The 20,202-nt window shown below is 52.4% G+C and overlaps 1 protein-coding gene across 1 annotated transcript in view; it reads left to right on the forward strand.

Annotated features, from left to right (window-relative positions):
• Nucleotides 1-20,202, forward strand: part of VPS8 (VPS8 subunit of CORVET complex) — a 2,052,516-nt gene that overhangs the window by 1,319,655 nt on the left and 712,659 nt on the right. The gene's annotated exons all lie outside the window — the stretch shown is intronic.

Below are 20,202 nucleotides of genomic sequence, written 5' to 3' on the forward strand. Positions count from 1 at the left end.
TGATCTAAATACATATATTTATAGCTGCAGGTATATCTCACATGTCTAAACACTGTGTTTCACATTACCAATCCGTATGGTACAGAGCCCCCTGCCTTGTTGCCTTGAGACGGGATAGAATAAGTGAGAAAAGATTATATAGATACTCTTGCAAATATGGACTATTTCAGTTTCCTGGAAGAATAGCACACATTTACCCACAGCTCCTCCCCGCCCTTCCCAGCAATATGTAGGATTCTGAGCACATGGACCACCATGTGACACCTAAGGTGCTGCTATTTCAATACTGTCGTCCACCATTTTATCATTACATGGGACCATGTCCTTAAGCTAGTCCTCTCTTTTAGGTATGGTATTTCTGTACGAGGGCATAGCAATCTTGAATTTCACTGTCAACAGCACCACTTCCACAAATCGCCTAGTCTCACTTGGGATCAATTTCACATAACCCAATAGAGTCATTAATGGCTACAACTCAAACTGGGTCCCAATCGTGAGTGATATGGTTTGAACAATCTCTCTCCAGGAGGCAGAGATTGGGGCAAGACAAGGTGAGATGTAAAAAAGCCCTCATGGGCCTCTTAGCAGCATGGGCAGTTATGGGATATAGATAGATCTATTCTGTGTTGTTTCTCTTAAACAGCTTAAAGTGGAGTAACTTATGCTTGTGATTGATACAGACCGTTCAGCTTTGTGTGGAATAGTATGCCTACTTTGCATTCGCCAGCTCTTCTTCTACCTCGTCGCAGGTCCATCTGGCTCATTGTGGCCTATGACCTTAGTCACAGAAGCCAGGGTATAAAGCTTAGATATCTATTTTATGGAATCTGCTGGCTTGATTGGGTTAGCAGCTCAAATCCAGGTGGTTTCTCTGAAAACGCTGGTATATTTTCCCGCACTGTATTTCCTATGTGGAAATAAGTGAATATGTCTAAGGGGATTAAATAGCTACTATGTGATACATTTCACCTCAGGCATAAATGTCCAAAACCTGCCATGCTACCTTAGAGTCTGTAACACTCTGTTCTGTAGTGAGTGGGGGAAGTAGGTTACAGGCCGGTGAATATAAGAACGAGTGTCTGGATTGTGAGTTATTTTCTTTCCCTGCCCAAATTGTTGTTTCTACCATAGTCACTTTTCTTCTAGGGTTTGGCAGTCCGCGTGGCAACAGTGATTCAAGGGGGAGTGTTGTCCCTCCGTTTTCTGTCTGAGATAAAATATGGGAGTCGTCTGTCCAGTTGGTACCAGTACGTAGCATAGTGGCTCTGAGCTCCCAAATAATAGAGTTCCAAGTTGGGTGCCTCAAACCCTCCTCTTTCATGTGGCAGCGTCATGACTTCACACCTTGCTCATGGCTTTTTACCTGCCCAAGCAAGTCTTGTCAGTAATTATCTGAGTATGAGGATCTTTGTTAGTAGATAAAGACATTTAGGAAGGATTATCAACTTTGAGTGCCACTCAGCTTGTCATTAGGAGAGGAAGTTTGAGACCTGTCTTGATCGGATGTGTCAGACGCTCGACCGCAGGATTGTAGTTTACCTATATCAAAGCTTGGGTATCTGGTTGCAGTACCCCCTCCCCCCCCCAAGTATTTGTCCAATTCTTCACCCATTTAATCAGGTATTTAGGTTTTACTTGTGCATTTGCAAGGGAGCAGAACATCTCTGTTTTATTCCGATTAATCTAAATTCCTGAGAAGCTACCAAATCTAATCACTTTTCTCATGGGGGAGAGGATTTCCACTTGTTTGTGAATGAACAGCAGAATGTCGTCACAATACTTGGAGAGGAGTAGATGACCCGTTCTGAAATGTAAGCCTCTGTGGGAGTGGCGTTCCTGCAAACAAAAGTACAGGGGCAAGAGGGGAAATCTTTCCTTGTGCCTCTGCCTGCTAGGAATGGGTCGGATGTAAGACCAATTATCTGCACTTTAGCCATTGCCTTATTGTAGAGGAAGGCAGTTGTGTTCAAGAGCCAGTCTCCTATGCCAAACATACACAGCATGGCATTTAAAAAAGGGCCACTCTAAAGAGTCAAAGGCGCTTTCCACATTTCAAATAATGGCTGCTACCACTAACCTAAGATTTAAATGATTTAATATCATGAATATTGAGCATCAAATGGCTGGTGTACATCTGTGCGGCATAAACCAAGACTAAACCGGGGAGGCAGTGTCTTTCATAAGGAGGGATACATAATTCACTGCTACGCTTGCTAGAAACTTATTGTCTAAGTTGAGTAGCAACAGTGGACGGTATGATGCCTATTTGGTGGGATCTTTACTGGTTTAGGTAGCACTATAATTATAACCTTGTTGCATGTGTAGGGTAATTCGCCGTCCCTCATGGCATCTGTGAATGCTTCTAAGTATGTTCTTATACGCTTTGTAAAATTCAGCAGGAAATCTGTCCGATCCGAGTGCCTTCCTGCCCGCTAATTTATCAGTGGCTGTTGTAATCCCTTCAAGAGTGATTGGTTCATTTAAGAATAGTCTGTGGCAATTCTTCAACCACACCATTGCTATCTCGCCAGGTTAGTTCTCTCTAGCAGGTGGGGTCACGGTCACGCCTGGCCTATATAGCTGTTCATGATATTTCACACATTTTTCAGCAATCACCTCACTGGTTACTGGTTCTCATCACCTTTTCCTGTGAGCTGCATTATATAACTACAGAATCTATATCTCTTTAGTGGCTAAGACAGCTTTCTTCCAGGATGCTTGCCTTCCCCATACTGTCTTGCACATGCACATTTTCTAAGGAATGCAACTTCCATGTCAGCCTGCTCGCCGTATCTGTGTTGTAAGATGTTCATTTCTTTAAGTTATCCGGTATGAATCATCTCTGAGACTCTACTTTCTATTTTTGCTTTCTGTTTTTCAAGTTTTGTGTGTATGTCCGTGTCCCTAAGGATGCCAGAGTGCTTTGCAATCATTGCACTTCATACTCTTTGAAGGTTTCCCATAGAGTGACATTACAGAGCCTAAATTCTCCTGGAACAATTTGGTTATATCGCTGCATAGGTCTTCACAGAATAGAAAGTCCAACAATGACTCTGCAGCTTGGGTGACTTAACCTAGAGCAGGGTATAATTCTGGTAATCTTCACTGGAGAGTATTCTCAGAGTATTTTAGGAGTGTAATCTGATAGAGACTCCTAGCCGCATATTACTTTTCTTAGACTATTCCCCAGACTGGATCCCGAAAATCTGGAGCAGTACCTCTGCATGCCACTAGATGGTGCCGGATGGTTCCACTTCAGTGCCGTAGGCTTCGTCCACGCCAAACTTTAAGTGCGCTGTGCTTATATAGGTGCTACCCCAGCGCATTGACCGCAGTTCCTCTCTTTCTGCGCCAGCAGCACGGATCCGGAAGAGCTTACTTGGTCATTTTTTACCACCTTTTTCAACTCTTTAATGCTTTCTTGCTTCCAGTATGCTATAGGGATGTCACCTATAACGCCCATGGGGTTTAAACCTTGTGGAGCCTGTCACAGATAAATGTCTGTGACTGCCCATACCTTGTTTGCTTGTGCTGTGAGGAACCAGACTATGCCTCTAGTGCCTGTCCCAACTGCCGCACCATGAATCCAATAGTGATTTGGGAGCAGTCAATGATGCCCCTGGTGGCTTGACATTGGATGACCCTCCACCACCACACTGGGCCTGCTCTCAGAGTCATTCCTGTTGGTTGTTGTCGCTGTTGAAGTAGTCGTCGGGTTAGTCGCTCAAATACAAGAAGGCCAAGAAGTTGAAACACTCTTTGGCTTATGTGTGCAGGTCCAGGTCAATGGACGATGCGTGGGAACAACGTCACCAGCCTTGGTCCCGCTCCTGCCATTAACCCGTGGAGCCTGATCCTGGGTCTGCTCCACACCTCCCGGAATTTCCTGGAACCGATAGAACTCAGCCTTTCCATCCAACGCCATTTGGTGCCGCTTTATCGGATCCAGTGCCTTCACCACACTGCCTCAAACCAGCACTTCAATACACGGCTCCTAGATGATGCTGTGAATGGGGCCGCCTCCATCGCCGCCACCTCTGGCTCCAGATTTGGCATCGCAGCCCGACGCCAGCTGCTAGATGAGATCTCCACAAGGGCCCAGTGTCTGTTAGAAGAGGAAGCATAAAGGGCCCATCTCCATGATATCATTGGAATAGATTCTGACCCGATTGAGCCTATTCCTTGTGGAGACCCTGATCAAAATCCTATAGAATTTAAAGGGCTATCCACTGCCAGTGGCTTATATTCTTCACTGGAACTAGCTGTTGACTTTCCCACTGGACCACCAATGCCTGAGGTAGTGTCTCTTCAGAAGTGATGTTAAAGGCTTGATCTCCAATTGACCACCACAAAGACTACGGCCAACATTGTGACAGAAGTACTCCTAGTCTAGCCCTGTTGGACCCTATTGTGGCGGCGTGAGAGAAACTTTCTTCCACCCTACGGGTCAGCCAAATTGTAGGTTGACTTTATGGACCAGCTCCTGGTGATCCTGCATTCCTTTTGGCTCATCCATTGCAAAGTATTGTCCTCCAGGCCTAATGCTGTGGAACGCAATCTGAAGGCGCTCTTCCAACAGCCCCATCTGACAGCGAATCCAGCCTCCTTGACGCTTGGCGTTAGAAGACTTTTTCTGCAGGCAGTATGCCTCTGAAGTCTGTTAATGCTAACTTACTTTCAGCAAGATAAAACCATGCTTTGTGGGATGTGGCCCAAAGGATCCTCCCATATGTGCCAGCCAACATAAAGGAGCATGTTCAAGATCTCATTGCTGATGGTCAAAATGCTTCCCGCCGTATCATTAAATCATTCCTTGACATGGCGGATTTAGTTTTGAAGAATCTTCCTTTCGTTCACAAAAGTGGCAACCGACACTTCCGCAACAACCTAATCCCCTCGTCAGGCAATACAAAGGACATAACCAAGGAAAAGGCGGCGGATCCCCTTTGCATCCTTCCTCCTTTTCATCCTCCCCTGGATTATCCAGGAAAGCTGGTCTTGTTTGCTTCTCCAACCCCACACGGAGCCTGTGGTAGTGTGAGTGTCCCAATTTCTTCAGCCTGGAAGGCCATTTATTCGGACCGATGGCTTCTTCAAATCATAGAAAAGGGCTACAACCTTTTCTTTTCTTCCTTTGGGTTCTGCCACCATCTCACCTCCTCCCTCGTCTCCACCTTCAGATCATTTGGCCATTCTTCAGCAGGTGGTGACTGCTCTCCTTCTCAAAGGAGCTGTGAAGGTAATGCCAGAACACGAAAGGGGCCCGGGATGTTACGCACATTACTTCCTGGTGCCTAAGAAGGACGGCGGTCTATGTCCAATCATGGACCTCAGGGGCCTGAACTTCTCTCTCAAAAAGGAGACGTTCAGGTTGCTGACACTAGCACAAGTACTACTGGAGTTGGAGCTTGGAGAGTGAATGGTGTCATTCGAACAGCATGATATGTACTTCCACATGCCTATCCTGCACAGGCACAGGAAGTACTTGTAATTTATGGTGGTTGTACACACTACCAGTTTGTAATACTACACTTTGGTTCAACATTGGCACCACTAGTCTTCATGAAGGTGAGGGTGGTAGCCCATCTCAGACAGTCGAGCAGTCCCCTTTTCTAGTACCTTGATGACTGGCTTATCAAAGCCAGGCCGCTGGAGGTTCTGTTGTGTCTTTGCAGTCTACAGCATCCTTGCTGTTTGATCTGTGCTTTTTGATCAGTGAGCCCAAGCCTCACCTATATTCTTCCCAATAACTCCAGTTCCTATGGTTGGTACTTTTCTCCATTGCAAACTATCAGGAAACATCCAGGCAATCCGTCCATCTTTTCAGCAATGCACGAAAATTCCAATCCTTAGAGTTCTACAATGTCTAGGTATGCTGGCTTCCTGCATTCTCCTAGTCACGCATGCATGTTGACACAGGAGGCCCCTGCAGTGGTGCGTCTGCAGGCAGTGGCTCCAGAATGGGGTGGGATCTATCTGGCTCCGTCATAATCGCCCCCAGTACTGTAGAAGAAGTGGTTTGTGAGGGAACAAGAAGAATCTGAGTTTCAGCATGGGCTTCACTCCCCCACCGACTGTCACGATGGTGACGGATGCCGCCACCTGCTGGTGTGGAGTTCATCTGGAGAATCTGAAGATCAGGAGCCTTTTGTCTCAAGAGGAGGGCGTTCTACACAAATAACCTGCTGGAACTGATAGCGATTTGCTGTCTTTCAGGGCCTTCATCCCCTCCATCGTATGGTCAGTCCGTCCAGATTTTGACGGGAAACACGATTGTGATGTGGTATGTGATAAAGCACAGGGGAGTAGGTTCTCACCTCCTTTGTTTCAAAGCATTGAGACTGTGGTTTTGTGCACACTGGCCAGGGATCTGGTAAACAGCCAATCTGAAAGAAACAGGTTAGTGTTAGATTCCTTACCTTAGAATATCCCCAGGTTTCAGACTGGATCCTGAAAGTTTTGCGTAGCACTAGCCCTGCGCGTCGGTAGGCGTCGTCTGCGGCTCGGCGTCCGTCGTCAGCGTCATGGTCGCCGGGATGACGTCGTCTCAGTACTTAGACGCCGCCCTCATGCGCTGATGTCAGTTCTTCTTTTTTCTGCACTAGCAAGCGCAGATCCGGGAAGAGCAGTACTCAGTCAATTTTTGACTAAACTTTTTGGTCTCTATTGGATGCTTCTCGAGTCGATACCTCGACTCTCGGTGCCGATAGGGATGCTCAGGTTCAAACCCTGCAAGGATTGTAACGGCTTGATGTCGGTTACCGACCCCCACCGTCGGTGCCTTTACTGTCTCGGGGCCGACCACGATGACTGCCGGGCCTTGGCCTCGAAGGCCAGGCGGAGCGGTCCCGTAAGCGCCTCGAGCTCCGTCAGTCGGCCTCGCGCCCCTCAAGGTCCCGGTCCAGGAGGAGGTCTAGGGACCGGTCGCGGGGCCATAGTCATCACAGCTCGGCGAGTCTACACCACTCGTTGGGCTCCAAGTCCTCAGGTAAGTTGAGGCACAAGACGTCGAAGAAGCAACATCGCTCTTCCGACTCCCCCCTGACGCTCGCGCGATACGGCCAGGGGTTCGGGTGACACCGCCCCCGCGCTTCCGCCGAAGCTGCAAGTGCCGCGTCCAGCTCCACACCTGCCGGCCCTGGGCTGCACGCGACGCCGGAGGAGATCAGCGCCTTCCTCACTGCCATGAGGTTGCGCTTTCCTCTGTCAGAACCTGCCGAGGTGCCTTCGGGCCCCGCGGGGCCATCTGGGACCCCAAGTGGCCGGCGGCTCCGGCCCCAGTGCCGTCAGGTACTTCGGCCCCGGCGCCGTCGATGACTCAGGTCCCGACACCGCAGGGCCCCTCATGATCCAGGCCTGGATCCGGGACGATGCTGGTCGACCTTAAGACCCCTCTGCTGGCACTGTCACCAAGGGTGTCGCTTCCGGCGCTGTCCCCAGACAGCGTCGTCCCCGGTCCGGATCCGGCGTCGGACCGGCGCCGCCCTGCGCCATCTTCGACACCGATTGGTGAGCCCTTCACCGACGTCCTTGGAAGACATGGCTTGGCAGTTTAGTCTCGACTGTTCCCATGAGGCACAGGGCCAAGACTGATTTGCATATGGCCATGTCTGAACTGGGGTGGCTTGGTGAGCAAAATAACGATGGATTAAATCCAGATCTGTGACTGGGGGTGAATGTTTTGCCATTGTGCAGCATTCCGTCCATCATCTTGTGTGTTCAAAATCCTGCTAGTCTGATTTATCTGAAAGAGACACGTTAGTATTAGATTCCTTACCTTAGAATATCCCCAGGCGTCAGACTGGATCCGGAAATTTTTGCGTAGCAGTACCCTTGCGCGTCGGTAGGCGTCGTCTGCGGCTCCGCGTCCGTCGTCGGCGTCGTGGGCGCCGTGATGACGTCGTCGGAGTACTTAGACGCCGCCTCCGCGTGCTGACGTCAGTTCTTCTTTTTCCCGCGCCAGCAAGCGCAGATCTGGAAAAAGCAGTAACCCTAGTCATTTTTTACTAACTTTTTTGATCCTTTTTGATTGCTTTTCGAAGTCTCTCGACTCCGAACGGTGCCGTAGGGATGCCCGGCTTCAAGCACTGTGACGATTGCGACCGTCTGATGTCGGTCACGGATCCTCACCGCGTCTGTTTGTCCTGTTTGGGCGTCGACCACGACGATAAGGCCTGCTCTGACTGCCGGGCCCTCTCCTCGAAGGCCAGGCGGGAGCGGTCCCGTAGGCGCCTCGAGCTCCGGCAGTCGGCGCCGTGAGAGGTCCCGATCCCATGGGAGGTCGAGGGACAGGTCGCGGGCTCGGAGCCACCACAGCTCCGAGAGTAGGCCGCACTCCTCCGGGTCGAAGTCGTCGTCAGGTAAGAGGCACAAGAAGTCCAAGCGGCGTCATCGCTCCTCGGACTCCCCCCGACGCTCGCGCGATGCGGCCGGGGGTTCGGGTGACACCGCCTACGCTGCTCCGTCGGAGTCGCGTGCGCCGCGTGCAGCTCCACACCCTCCGGTCCCTGGGCTGAACGCGACTCCGGAGGAGATCGAGCGCTTCCTCATGGCCATGAGGAAACTCTCTTCTCCGACGGGCTCCGCGGCGCCTTCGGGCCCAGCGGACCCGTCTGGGGGCCCTAGCGGGTCGGCGGCTCCGGCCCTGACGCCGTCGGGTGCTTCGGCCCCGACGCCGCCGACGCCTTCGGGCCCGGCGCCGCAGGCCCCCATTATCCCACCGGCGCCGAGGGCCCGGCGCCGAGGGGTCCAGTTGTTCCGACACCGCCGGCGCCTTCGGGCCCGGCGCCGCAGGACCCCGCTGGTCCTCCTTCGGGTTCGGGATCGTCGCCGGTGGATCTGACGACCTCCCCGGTGTCGGACCCTCAGGTGTCGCCTCCGGCCCCGGTTCCACCTTCGTTCCTGTTCCGGCGCCGGGACGGCCCCGTTGGGCGCCGCTCCAGACGAATTGGTGAATTTCACTTTTATGGACAGGTCCCATTGGTTGAAAACCCTGAATTTCAGGAGATGGGTGATGAGGAGGACTGGGAGGGGTCTGAGGACCCTCTGACCAGGGAGTGTCAGTCTCAGGAGGACTGGACAGGAGACCTTGGGGAGGCCAGTGGCCTGGACACCTCTCCAGACACTGGGTTTGTCTCCCCTCCTACCGTGGCTTCGGAGGAGGGGGCAACGTATAGTGTGGTGCTGATGAGGGCTGCCAAGGCCTTGGGCCTTGAGCTCCCCGTCACGGCCGTGAGGACTAACCTCCTCACTGAGGTCCTTAAACCGCAGTCAAGCTCGGCCGAGCCTCTGCTGCCCTTTAATGAGGCCTTGACAGACGTTCTTCTGGGCACTTGGTCCAAGCCCGCTACGGGTTCGCCCGTAGATAGGAACGTGGCCAGACGCCACCGCCCAGCCCCGGGCGACCCATGTTTCCTGTCCTCCCACCCTACCCCCGAGAGCCTGGTCATCCAGGCCTCCAATTCCCAGACCGCATTCCCGTCGGCCCCGCCGGACCGGGAATCTAAGAGGTATGACCAGTATGGGAAGAAGATCTTCTCATCCCTTAGTCTAGGACTGCGGTATTCCAACACCGCCTGCCATCTGGGATGTTACACCCACTCTGTGTGGGATAAGGTCGCGGAAGTGCTGCCAGAGTGTCCGTTGGAGGTACGGGCCAAACTCGGCCAAGCCCTTGTGGAGGGCCGGGATGCAGCCAAGTATTCCATCCGGTGTGGGCTGGATACCACTGACTCGCTTGGTAGAGCGATGGCAACGACGGTGGCGGTCAGACGCCACGCCTGGCTGAGGTCCGCCAACTTCTCGGCAGATGTTCAGAGCACGCTCATGGACATGCCGTTCGATGGCCGTCGCCTCTTTGGCGACAAGGCAGACCATGCGCTTGAGCGCTTTAAGGACTCCAGGGCTACGGCCAAGTCCTTGGGCCTCTCGGGCCAGCGCTAGCAATCGGCTGCCTTTCACTCCTTTCGTGGCCATGGAAGGGGTGCGCCCACACGCGCCGCCAGCCACGCACCGCAGGGCAATACCCAATGCGGTGGCGGCCGTGGGAACCGCCGTCCGGGCGGTCGGGGGCAGCGGCGAGGTCAGTCCACACCTTCCCCCGCAGCATCCGCCTCAAAACCCTCCTAGTCTGTGCTTTCAGGCCCATGTGACGCCAGTGGGGGGCAGGGTTCGCCATCACCACCTCCACTGGCGCACTGTCACATCGGACAGGTGGGTGCTGCAAATCATCCGAAGGGGCTACTCCCTCCCCTTCGAGGCGACTCCTCCAGCCATGCCACCGCAGAACCACTGTGTATCGGGGGATCACTTGCGACCTCTGCAGGAGGAATTTACGGCCCTCTTGGCCAAGGGGGCCATCGAGCGCGTTCCTGGGCCAGAAGTAGGGTGTGGTTGCTACTCCCACTACTTTCTGGTACCCAAGAAGGGCAAAGGGGGCCTACGCCCTATCTTGGACCTACGGAATGTCAACGGCTTCCTCCGGAAGGAGAAGTTCAAAATGCTGACTCTGGCTCAGGTTCTGGCTGCCCTGGACCCAGGAGACTGGATAGTAGCGTTGGACTTGCAGGACGCTTACTTTCATATCCCCGTCCTGCCTGCCCACCGGCGCTACCTGCGGTTCATGGTGGGCCATGAGCACTTTCAATTTACCGTGCTCCCCTACGGCCTTACCAGCGCCCCACGGGTGTTCACAAAGGTGATGGCGGTGGTCGCAGCTCATCTGCGCAGGTTAGGGGTTTCAGTCTTCCCCTACCTCGACGACTGGCTGTTGAAGGCGGGCTCGCCCCAGACAGTCGTAAGCCACCTCCAGACGACGGCGGACCTCCTGCACCAGCTGGGGTTCTCCATCAATGTGCCGAAGTCACACCTGTGCCCCTCTCAGAAGCTCCTCTTCATCGGAGCGGTTCTGGACTCGGCGCGGTTTCGGGTTTATCCGCCCGAACAGCGGGTCCGGGATATTCAGGCTCTGATTCCCATCTTTCAGCCGTTATCCCGGGTTTCGGTAAGGTTGACGCTGCAGCTTCTGGGGCTAATGGCCTCCTGCATCCTACTGGTGCATCACGCCAGGTGGCGGATGCGGGCTCTGCAGTGGGACCTGAAGTTTCAGTGGGCCCAGCATCAGGGCAACCTATCCGACCACGTCCTGATCTCGGAGGGCACTGCGAGACAGCTGCAGTGGTGGCTTACGGACCGCGATTGGGTCAGCGGCAGATCCCTCTCCCTTCCCCAACCGGAGCACGTAGTTGTGACGGACGCGTCCCTCCAGGGCTGGGGAGGCCACATGGGAGAGGCGGAGATCAGAGGCCTCTGGTCTCCGGCGGAGACCCGGCTCCACATCAACCTGTTGGAGCTCCGGGCGATTCGTCTGGCACTGAAGGCATTCCTCCCCTCTGTCCGGGGGAGTGTAGTGCAGGTATTCACGGACAACACCACCACCATGTGGTACTGCAACAAACAAGGAGGGGTGGGGTCGTGGATCCTTTGTCAGGAGGCTCTTCGCCTTTGGCAATGGCTGGAACGCCAGGGCGTGACCCTGGTGGCTCAACACCTGGCAGGTTCTCTGAACACCAGGGCGGACGAGCTCAGTCGTCGGTGCATGATGGATCACGAATGGCGTCTGAACTCGGAAGTGGCGCAAGGCCTCTTTCAGCGATGGGGAGAGCCTTGGTTAGATCTATTCGCCACCGAAGAGAACGCGCAATGTCATCAGTTCTGCGCGTTGGAATTTCCAAGGTGGCACTCGCTCGGAGACGCTTTTCGTCGCGAGTGGAGTTGCGGTCTGTTGTAAGCCTTTCCGCCTATACCACTTCTGCCCAGAGTGCTGAAGAAGATCAAGCGCGACCGGGCCCAAGTCATCCTTGTGGCTCCGGACTGGGCGAGAAGGTACTGGTATCCAGAGCTACTCAGTCTGTCAGTCGATCCCCCGGTTCGTCTGCCTCTTCAGGAGGACCTTCTGTCGCAGCAGCAGGGGACGGTCCTCCACCCGAACCTGTCCAGTCTCCACCTCCATGCTTGGAGATTGAGCGGCGACAGTTGAGGCCATTTGACTTGCCTCCTGAAGTCTGTAACATCATTCTGGCAGCCAGGCGTCCCTCCACAAAGTCGGTTTAGCCTGCAGGTGGAACAGATTTGTGGCATGGTGCACAGCAAAGGCTGTGGATCCCCTCAATGCCCCTCTTTCTGAGGTTCTTCTCTTCCTTCTTTCTCTTGCCCGGCAGGGCTCTGCTCTGGGCACTATCAAGGGCTACCTTTCTGCCCTTTCAGCCTTTCTCAGGCTACCTGATCAGCCTTCTTTGTTCAAGTCCCCTATTGTAAACAGATTTCTTAAAGGCATCACACACACGTTTCCTCCTGTTCCGTTTGTGATGCCTCAGTGGGACTTGAACCTGGTTCTTACGTTTCTGATGTGCGCTCCCTTTGAGCCACTTCACAACTGTCCTCTTCGCCTTCTGACTTTGAAGACTGCTTTCCTGGTTGCCATCACCTCTGCCAGGAGAGTGAGTGAGCTCCAGGCTCTTTCTTGTACTCCACCTTTCCTTTCTGTCCATCCGGACAAAGTGGTGCTACGTACCAAACCTTCTTTCCTGCCCAAGGTTGTCACGGCCTTCCACATCGGGCAGTCTATCACCGTGACACAACCTTCTTTCCGCCACCGCATCCCTCTAAAGAGGAAGAGCGGCTCCACCGTCTGGACCCAAAACGTGCGCTCTCATTTTATTTGGATCGCACACGCCAGTTCCGGGTGGATGACCAACTCTTTGTTGGTTACGTGGGCGCTAAGAAGGGGAAAGCGGTACATAAGAGGACCATCTCCCGGTGGATCATCTTGTGTATCCAGGCATGCTACTACCTGGCTAGGAAGGAGCCCCCGGCTGGATTGCGGGCTCATTCTACCAGAGCAACGGCGGCTACCACTGCCCTGGGCAGGGGTGTGCCCTTACATGACATCTGTCAGGCAGCTACGTGGGCATCGCTGCACACGTTTGCAAGACACTACTGCCTGGACAGCCAAGTCCGGAGGGATGGCTTCTTTGGCCGTTCCGTCCTCCACGACTTTCTGGTGTGATTATTGGTTCGCAGACCCACCACCGGGGTTGGTATTGCTGGGGTATCTATTCTAAGGTAAGGAATCTAATACTAACGTGTCTCTTTCAGATGCACAAGTTACTACTTGTGTAACGATATATCTGTAAGAGACATTAGTTAGTATTAGATTCCTTACCAACCCACCCATCCTCCCCGTTCTGCGAACCAATATCTAGGGTTAGGGTTGTCCCCTTCAGGGCCCTAGTTTCAATGGCACCAGTGTTGGTTTTTAACATGGCTCTGCGTTTCTGGCGCGGAAAAGCTGTGTCTAAGAACTGACGTCAGCACGCGGAGGCGGCGTCTAAGTACTCCGACGACGTCATCATGGCGCCCACGACGCCGACGACGGACGCGGAGCCGCAGACGACGCCTACCGACACGCAAGGGTACTGCTACGCAAAAATTTCCGGATCCAGTCTGACGCCTGGGGATATTCTAAGGTAAGGAATCTAATACTAACTAATGTCTCTTACAGATATATCGTTACACAAGTAGTAACTTGTGCTTCAGGCCCATTCGACGCCAGTGGGGGGCAGGGTTCTCCATCACCTTCTTCACTGACGCTCCATCACGTCGGACAGGTGGGTGCTGCAAATCGTCCGAAGGGGCTACTCCCTCCCCTTCGAGACGACCCCTCCAGCCATGCCACCTCAGTGCCACCGCATGTCGGGGGATCACTTCCGACTTCTACAGGAGGAAGTTATGGCCCTCTTGGCTAAGGGGGCCGTCGAGCACGTTCCTGGGCCAGAAGTAGGACGTGGTTGCTATTCCCACTACTTTCTGGTACCCAAGAATGGCAAAGGAGGTCAACGCCCAGTCTGCGACCTTCAGAGAGTCAATGGCTTCCTCCGGAAGGAGAAGTTCAAGATGCTGACTTTGGCTCAGGTCCTAGCTTCCCTGGACCCAGAAGACTGGATGGTAGCGTTGGACTTGCCGGATGCATATTTCCACATCCCTGTCCTGCCGGCCCACTGGCGTTACCTGCAGTTCACGGTAGGCCACGAGCACTTTCAGTTTACCGTTCTCCCCTTCGGCCTTACCAGCTCCCCACGGGTGTTCATGAAAGTGATGGCGGTGGTCGCAGCTCATCTGCGCAGATTAGGAGTTTCAGTCTTCCCCTATCTTGACGACTGGTTGTTGAAGGCGGGCTCGCCCCGGGCAGTCGTCTCCCACCTCCAGGCAACGGCCGACCGCCTGCACTCGCTGGGGTTCTCCATCAACGTGCCATCAGAAGCTCCTTTTCATCGGAGCGGTTCTGGACTCAGCGCAGTTTCTGGTTTATCCCCCCGAACAGCGGGTTCGGGATATTCAGGCTCTGAATCCGATCATTCAGCCTTTATCCCGAGTCTCGGTCAGGTTGACGCTGCGGCTCCTGGGGCTGATGGCCTCCTGCATCCTTCTGGTGCATCACGCCAGGTGGCGGATGCGGGCTCTGCGGTGGGACCTGAAGTTTCAGTGGGCCCAGCATCAGGGCAACCTCGGAGGGCGCTGCAAGATAGTTGCAGTGGTGGCGCACAAACCGCGATTGGGTGAGCGGCAGATCTCTCTCCCTACTCCGACCAGAGCACGTAGTGGTGACAGATACGTCCCTCATGGGATGGGGGGGCCACATGAGAGAGAGGGAGATCAGAGGCCTCTGGTCTCCGGCTGAGTCCCGGCTACACATCAACCTTCTGGAGCTGCGGGCGATCATCTTGCACTGAAGGTATTCCTTCCCTCTGCCCAGGGAAGTGTAGTGCAGGTGTTCACCGCTGCCATGTTATATTGCAACAAACAAGGTGGGGTGGGGTCGTGGATCCTTTGTCAGGAGGCTCTGCGCCTCTGGACATGGCTGGAACACCAGGGCGTCACCCTGGTGGTTCAACACCTGGCAGGTTCCCTGAACGCCAGGGCAGACGAACTCAGCTGCCGGTGCATGATGGATCACGAATGGCGTCTGAACTTGGACGTGACGCAAGGTCTCTTTCAGCAGTGGGGAGAGCCTTGGTCAGATCTATTCGCACCGAAGAAAACGCGTCATCAGTTCGGCGCGTTGGAATTTCCAAGGCGGCACTCGCTCAGAGACGCCTTTCGTCACGAGTGGAGCTGCGGCTTGTTGTATGCCTTTCCGCCTATACCACTTCTGCCCAGAGTGCTGAAGAAGATCAGACGCGAACGGGCCCAAGTCATCCTTGTGGCTCCAGACTGGGCACGAAGGTACTGGTATCCTGAGCTACTCAGCATGTCAGTCGATCCCCCGAATAGTCTGCCTCTTTAGAAGGACCTTCTGTCGCAGCAGCAGGGAACGGTCCTCCACCTGAACCTGGCCAGCCTCCACCTCCATGCGTGGAGATAGAGCGGCGGAAATTGAGGCTATTTGACTTGCCTCCAGAAGTCTGTGATGCGATTCTGGCAGCCAGGCGTCCCTCCACAAAATCGGTATACGCCTGCAGGTGGAACAAATTTGTGGCATGGTGCACAGCAAAGGCTGTGGATCCTCTCTCTGCCCCCCTTTCAGAGGTTCTCCTCTTCCTTCTTTCTCTTGCCCAGCAGGGCTCTGCTCTGGGCACTCTTAAGGGCTACCTCTCTGCCATTTCTGCTTTCTTGAGGCTTCCTGATCAGCCTTCTCTTTTCAAGTCCCCTGTTGTAAATAGATTCTTGAAAGGCATCATGCACGTTTCCTCCTGTTCCTTTCGTGATGCCTCAGTGGGACATGAACCTTATTCTAACCTATTTGATGTGCGCTCCTGTCGAGACACTTCACAATTGCCCTACCCGTCTTCTGACTCTTAAGACTGCATTCCTGGTTGCCATCACCTCTGCCAGGAGAGTGAGTGAGCTCCAGGCTCTTTCTTCTAAGCCTCCTTTCCTTTCTGTCCATCTGGACAAAGTTGTCTTAAAAACTCGTCCTTCTTTCCTGCCTAAAGTGGTTGCAGTCTTTCATATCGGGCAGTCCATCACCTTGCCCACCTTCCTTCCACCACCACATCCTTCGAAGGAGGAAGAGAGGCTCCACCGTCTGGACCCAAAACATGCGCTCTCCTTTTATCTATACCGCACACGCCAGTTCCTGGTGGACGGCCAGCTCTTTGTTGGTTACGTGGGCGCGAAGAATGGACGGGCGGTGCACAAACGAGCCATCTCTCGGTGGGTCGTGTTGTGCATCAAGGTATGTTACTCCTTGGCTAGAAAGGAGCCCCCTGTTGGGCTGAGGGCCCATTCCACGCGGGCCACTTTGGCTACAACTGCCCTGGGTCAGGGAGTCCCCTTGCAGGACATCGGTCAGGCAGCTACGTGGGCCTCGATGCACACGTTTGCTAGACACTACTGCCTGGACATCCAAGTCCGGAGAGATGGCTTTTTCGGCCGTTCCATTCTCCAGGACTTTCTGGTGTGATCTTGGTTCGCAGACCCACCACCGGGGTTTGTATTGCTGGGGTATCTATTCTAAGGTAAGGAATCTAACACTAACCACTTTCTTTCAGATGCACAAGTTACTTACATTCGGTAACGATATATCTGTAAGAAACAGTAGTTCGTGTTAGATTCCTTACCGCCCCACCCATCCTCCCCTTTCTGTGAACCGATATCTAGGGTTAAGGACATCCCTTTCAGGGCCCTAGTTTCATGGCACCAGTGTCGGTCTCTGGCATGGCTCTGCGTTCCTGTCGCGGAATGCTATGCACAAGAACTGACATCAGCGCGCAAGGGCGGCGTCTAAGTACTCGGTGACCACAACGCCGATGACGGACGTGGAGCCGCAGACGACTCCTACCGACGCACAGGGGTACTGCTACGCAAAACTTTCCGGATCCAGTCTGACGCCTGGGGATATTCTAAGGTAAGGAATCTAACACTAACTACTGTTTCGTACAGATATATATCGTTACCGAAGGTAAGTAACTTGTGCATCACCTAGCAGGGGCACTGAACAGGCTGTGTGAGTCGACAGCCTGCTCAGTGCCATAAGTTCTGTTTCCTCTACTAACTGTTGAAGGGAACCGTGGGGGATGCGTTACTGTTTCAGTTGAGGTGGAACTGTCAGCTGCATTACTGGTTTCCCCCATACCCTTTATTCCTCGAGTACTCAGGAAGATTTTCCAAGATTGTGCCCAAGTCATTTTCATCACTCCAGATTGGCCGAGAAGGTTGTGGTATATGGACATTCTGCGCTTCTCCACATGTCCCACGCTTTGTCTCCCACTGAGGCCAGTCCTTTTCTCCCAGTGCGAGGGAATGGTTCTTTACTAAAATCTCAGAGACCTCCACTGACCTGCTTGGAGATGGAGCGGGATGTGAGGAAATGGGGTGTGTTATGTGGTGTGGCTGTGCGACCTCACCATGTAAAACACTACCAACCCCCTTTAGACCCATAGGTTTCATTTATCAAACCTTTACCTCAGCCCAGGGTAGCCGTGGCTCTGAACAGTCATGCTTACAGAAAGGAACAAGTATAAAGCATTTACACAGCAATTAAACACTTGCAGAAGAAATAGCTGAGACACTCAAGAAATTGGACACCCATTTATAACAAGCATTAAAATGCAATAGGTCTCGCCTTTCATTAAGTTAAAGCCATTTGCTTTGCTATACAATACCATTAGCAAAGCAAATGGCTTTAACTTAATCAAAGGCGAGACCTATTGCATTTTCAATGCTTGTTATATGCATGAACCTCACTACTAATGGGAAGAAAAAGATTTTGGCACAAAAGATATTGTGGTGGATCAAGCAAATAAGAATTAACACCGTTGAAGATGAAAAACTATTTCTTCAAAGTTTCAAAACATGTACTCGGGCAGATATGAAATCAATTCATTTAAAAAATGGATTCCTAGAAAAAACAAAATCCTTGATATAGGTTTTAGATTATTATGCTTCCATTGGACATCTTGTAGAACTAATTTGTATCAAAATAAACATTATTGCGAGCTGGGTCACGTGTAAAGGTAGTCATCGTCTACTTTACAAAAAAGAAATCTGTATGAACAAGAACTCCCCGATAGTTAATGTGAAAACCAGAGTGCTTATGCTGGTTGACACACAGGTCCTGTTGATTCTTGCCGTGCGGCTAAAGAGTGTCGTCCATAAATCCCAAAAGCAGAAAAATACTGTTCAGAAAAACTTCTGGACTTTAATTTGACGAATGAGAAACATGTAAACAGATCAACCTGGTTAAGCTATGTGCAAACATGGTTTTTACACAAAAAATCGAATTCCTTTCCCCTGATGGTGCAGTTTTGTGGAGCGATGCTGCCCTGCCTTTGTAAGATTCTGTACACGACTGTGCGTTCCCAACCCACACCGATAGCTTGCAAATCATGCAAGCCTACTGTAGATTCTCCAATCTTACTTCTTGAGACTGCAGAAATGGGCTCTGTCGAGTGAATGAAACTAGAAAGAAAACAATGAGAGAAAGGAGGAAATGGAGATAGAAAGAAAGATGACGATCACAGAAAAGAAGAGAAATAGGAGGTAGAGAGCGAGAAAAGCGAGAGAGACAGTGAAAAACAAGATGGAGGGCATTGCTGTGGGGAGGGGGGAGGAGAAATGCGACACGGTCGCAGCAGGGGGTGGAGCGGGGAGAGCGGCGATGAGGGAGAGTGAATAGTGTGAAGCAGCAGGGGCCTTTGAAGTGAAGCTAAGCTTCACTTCAAAGCTGTGGGAGGAGTGCGGCTCAGGCAGAGCGCACGCTGGGGGAAGCTTGTGGGGCGGAGATGGAAGAGCTGCTGGGGAACAGATGGCTGGCGATTTGATGCTGTGCACGCGCATTTTAGGTCAATGCGCTTGCGCATTGACCTAAAAGCGCACGGGCACAGCATCAAATCGCCAGTTAGTTAAAGTCTGTTTAAGCCCCTATAGTCTCGCTCCGCTCAATGCGCATGGGCATTGACAGGTCGCGAGACCTAAAAATAGTTTGTATTTTTAAGTAATTTTAACACTAAAATGAAAAAGATCCAGCTGATCGTTCCGGAGATACAGATTTTACAAGGTACAATAAATATGCACTTTTTATTTTACCGGGAACAAGCATTGGCAACTTCAATAGATTTGACACTTAGAAACATTTTCATGAAAAACTTGGTCAAATGTCAGTGTAGTTACTTTAAATTACTTTAGGCGACCAACACCAGCAGAGAGCTAGTCAGGGTGACTCGCATGGCCTTTGTAACACTTCCATTCCCGAAAGATGCAGTCTTCAGTGAGTTCCAGGCACTTCTATCTCCTGGCTGTAGACTCCTATGGAAGTGGTCATGCTCCAAGAGATGTAGGATGCTGAAGAGCTTTAAGGATGCTGTGGATTCGATGCAGTCAGTGGGCATGGTGAGGCAGTTCCAGCCACGGGGGTTGATGTCCCTCAATGTCCTCTAAAACCTGGCCGAAGTCCATTGGCCACTGGACTACCATTTGCCTGCTATTGCAGTCACAATGGAATCCTTCCTTGGGTGATAACCTGCCTTCTGAGTGACTAAGCTACACTCTGAAAACTCTCTCAGGTCCAGCAGACTTCAGGGCAACTTTTTGTCCTAGTCCTTGGTGCTGCATGGTGGCTAGAAGTCGGTGGCTTCGACTGGGTTCCGGAGTTGACTACTCCACGGGCAGGACACAGCAGGCACACTCCCTTCTCCTTTGTTGCCCACCAGGTTCAGCAGGTAAAATCTTTATTGGTGCAGACTTTCTTCTCCAGGTCATTAGTGCACCAGGTCAGTCCTTCTTCGTTGCTCTTCTCCAGTCCAATGAGATGTGAGTTCTTGGTGCTAGGGTTCCCGTTTTTATGCCCAGAAAATGCCCTTGGGTAGACACTGCCAGTAACCAATGGGTTAAGAGGTTTCCTCTCTCCCGAGGGCCACTTCCTTAAAAATGTGGCATCTGTCTATCCCAGAATTGTCTATTCTGCCCACTCTCAATATGATCAAAGCCTTTTCTCTGGGGCAGAGCTACCTAGCCCAACCCAGTGGTGTGGCTAGGGTCTAACTATATAATGGCTGCACCAAACTTAGTCATGTATGGTATCAAACATGTTGGAATCATACCCCAACATGATCCCATGTACTCGGAGGCTCCCTAGGGGACCCTCCTTTACTCTGTTAACAGCCTTTCAGGGTCTGCCAGCTAGCTAGTGCTGCAGCAGACCAC

This window comes from Lissotriton helveticus, chromosome 3_1 (genome assembly GCF_964261635.1).
Source record: "Lissotriton helveticus chromosome 3_1, aLisHel1.1, whole genome shotgun sequence".
NCBI lineage: Eukaryota > Metazoa > Chordata > Amphibia > Caudata > Salamandridae > Lissotriton > Lissotriton helveticus.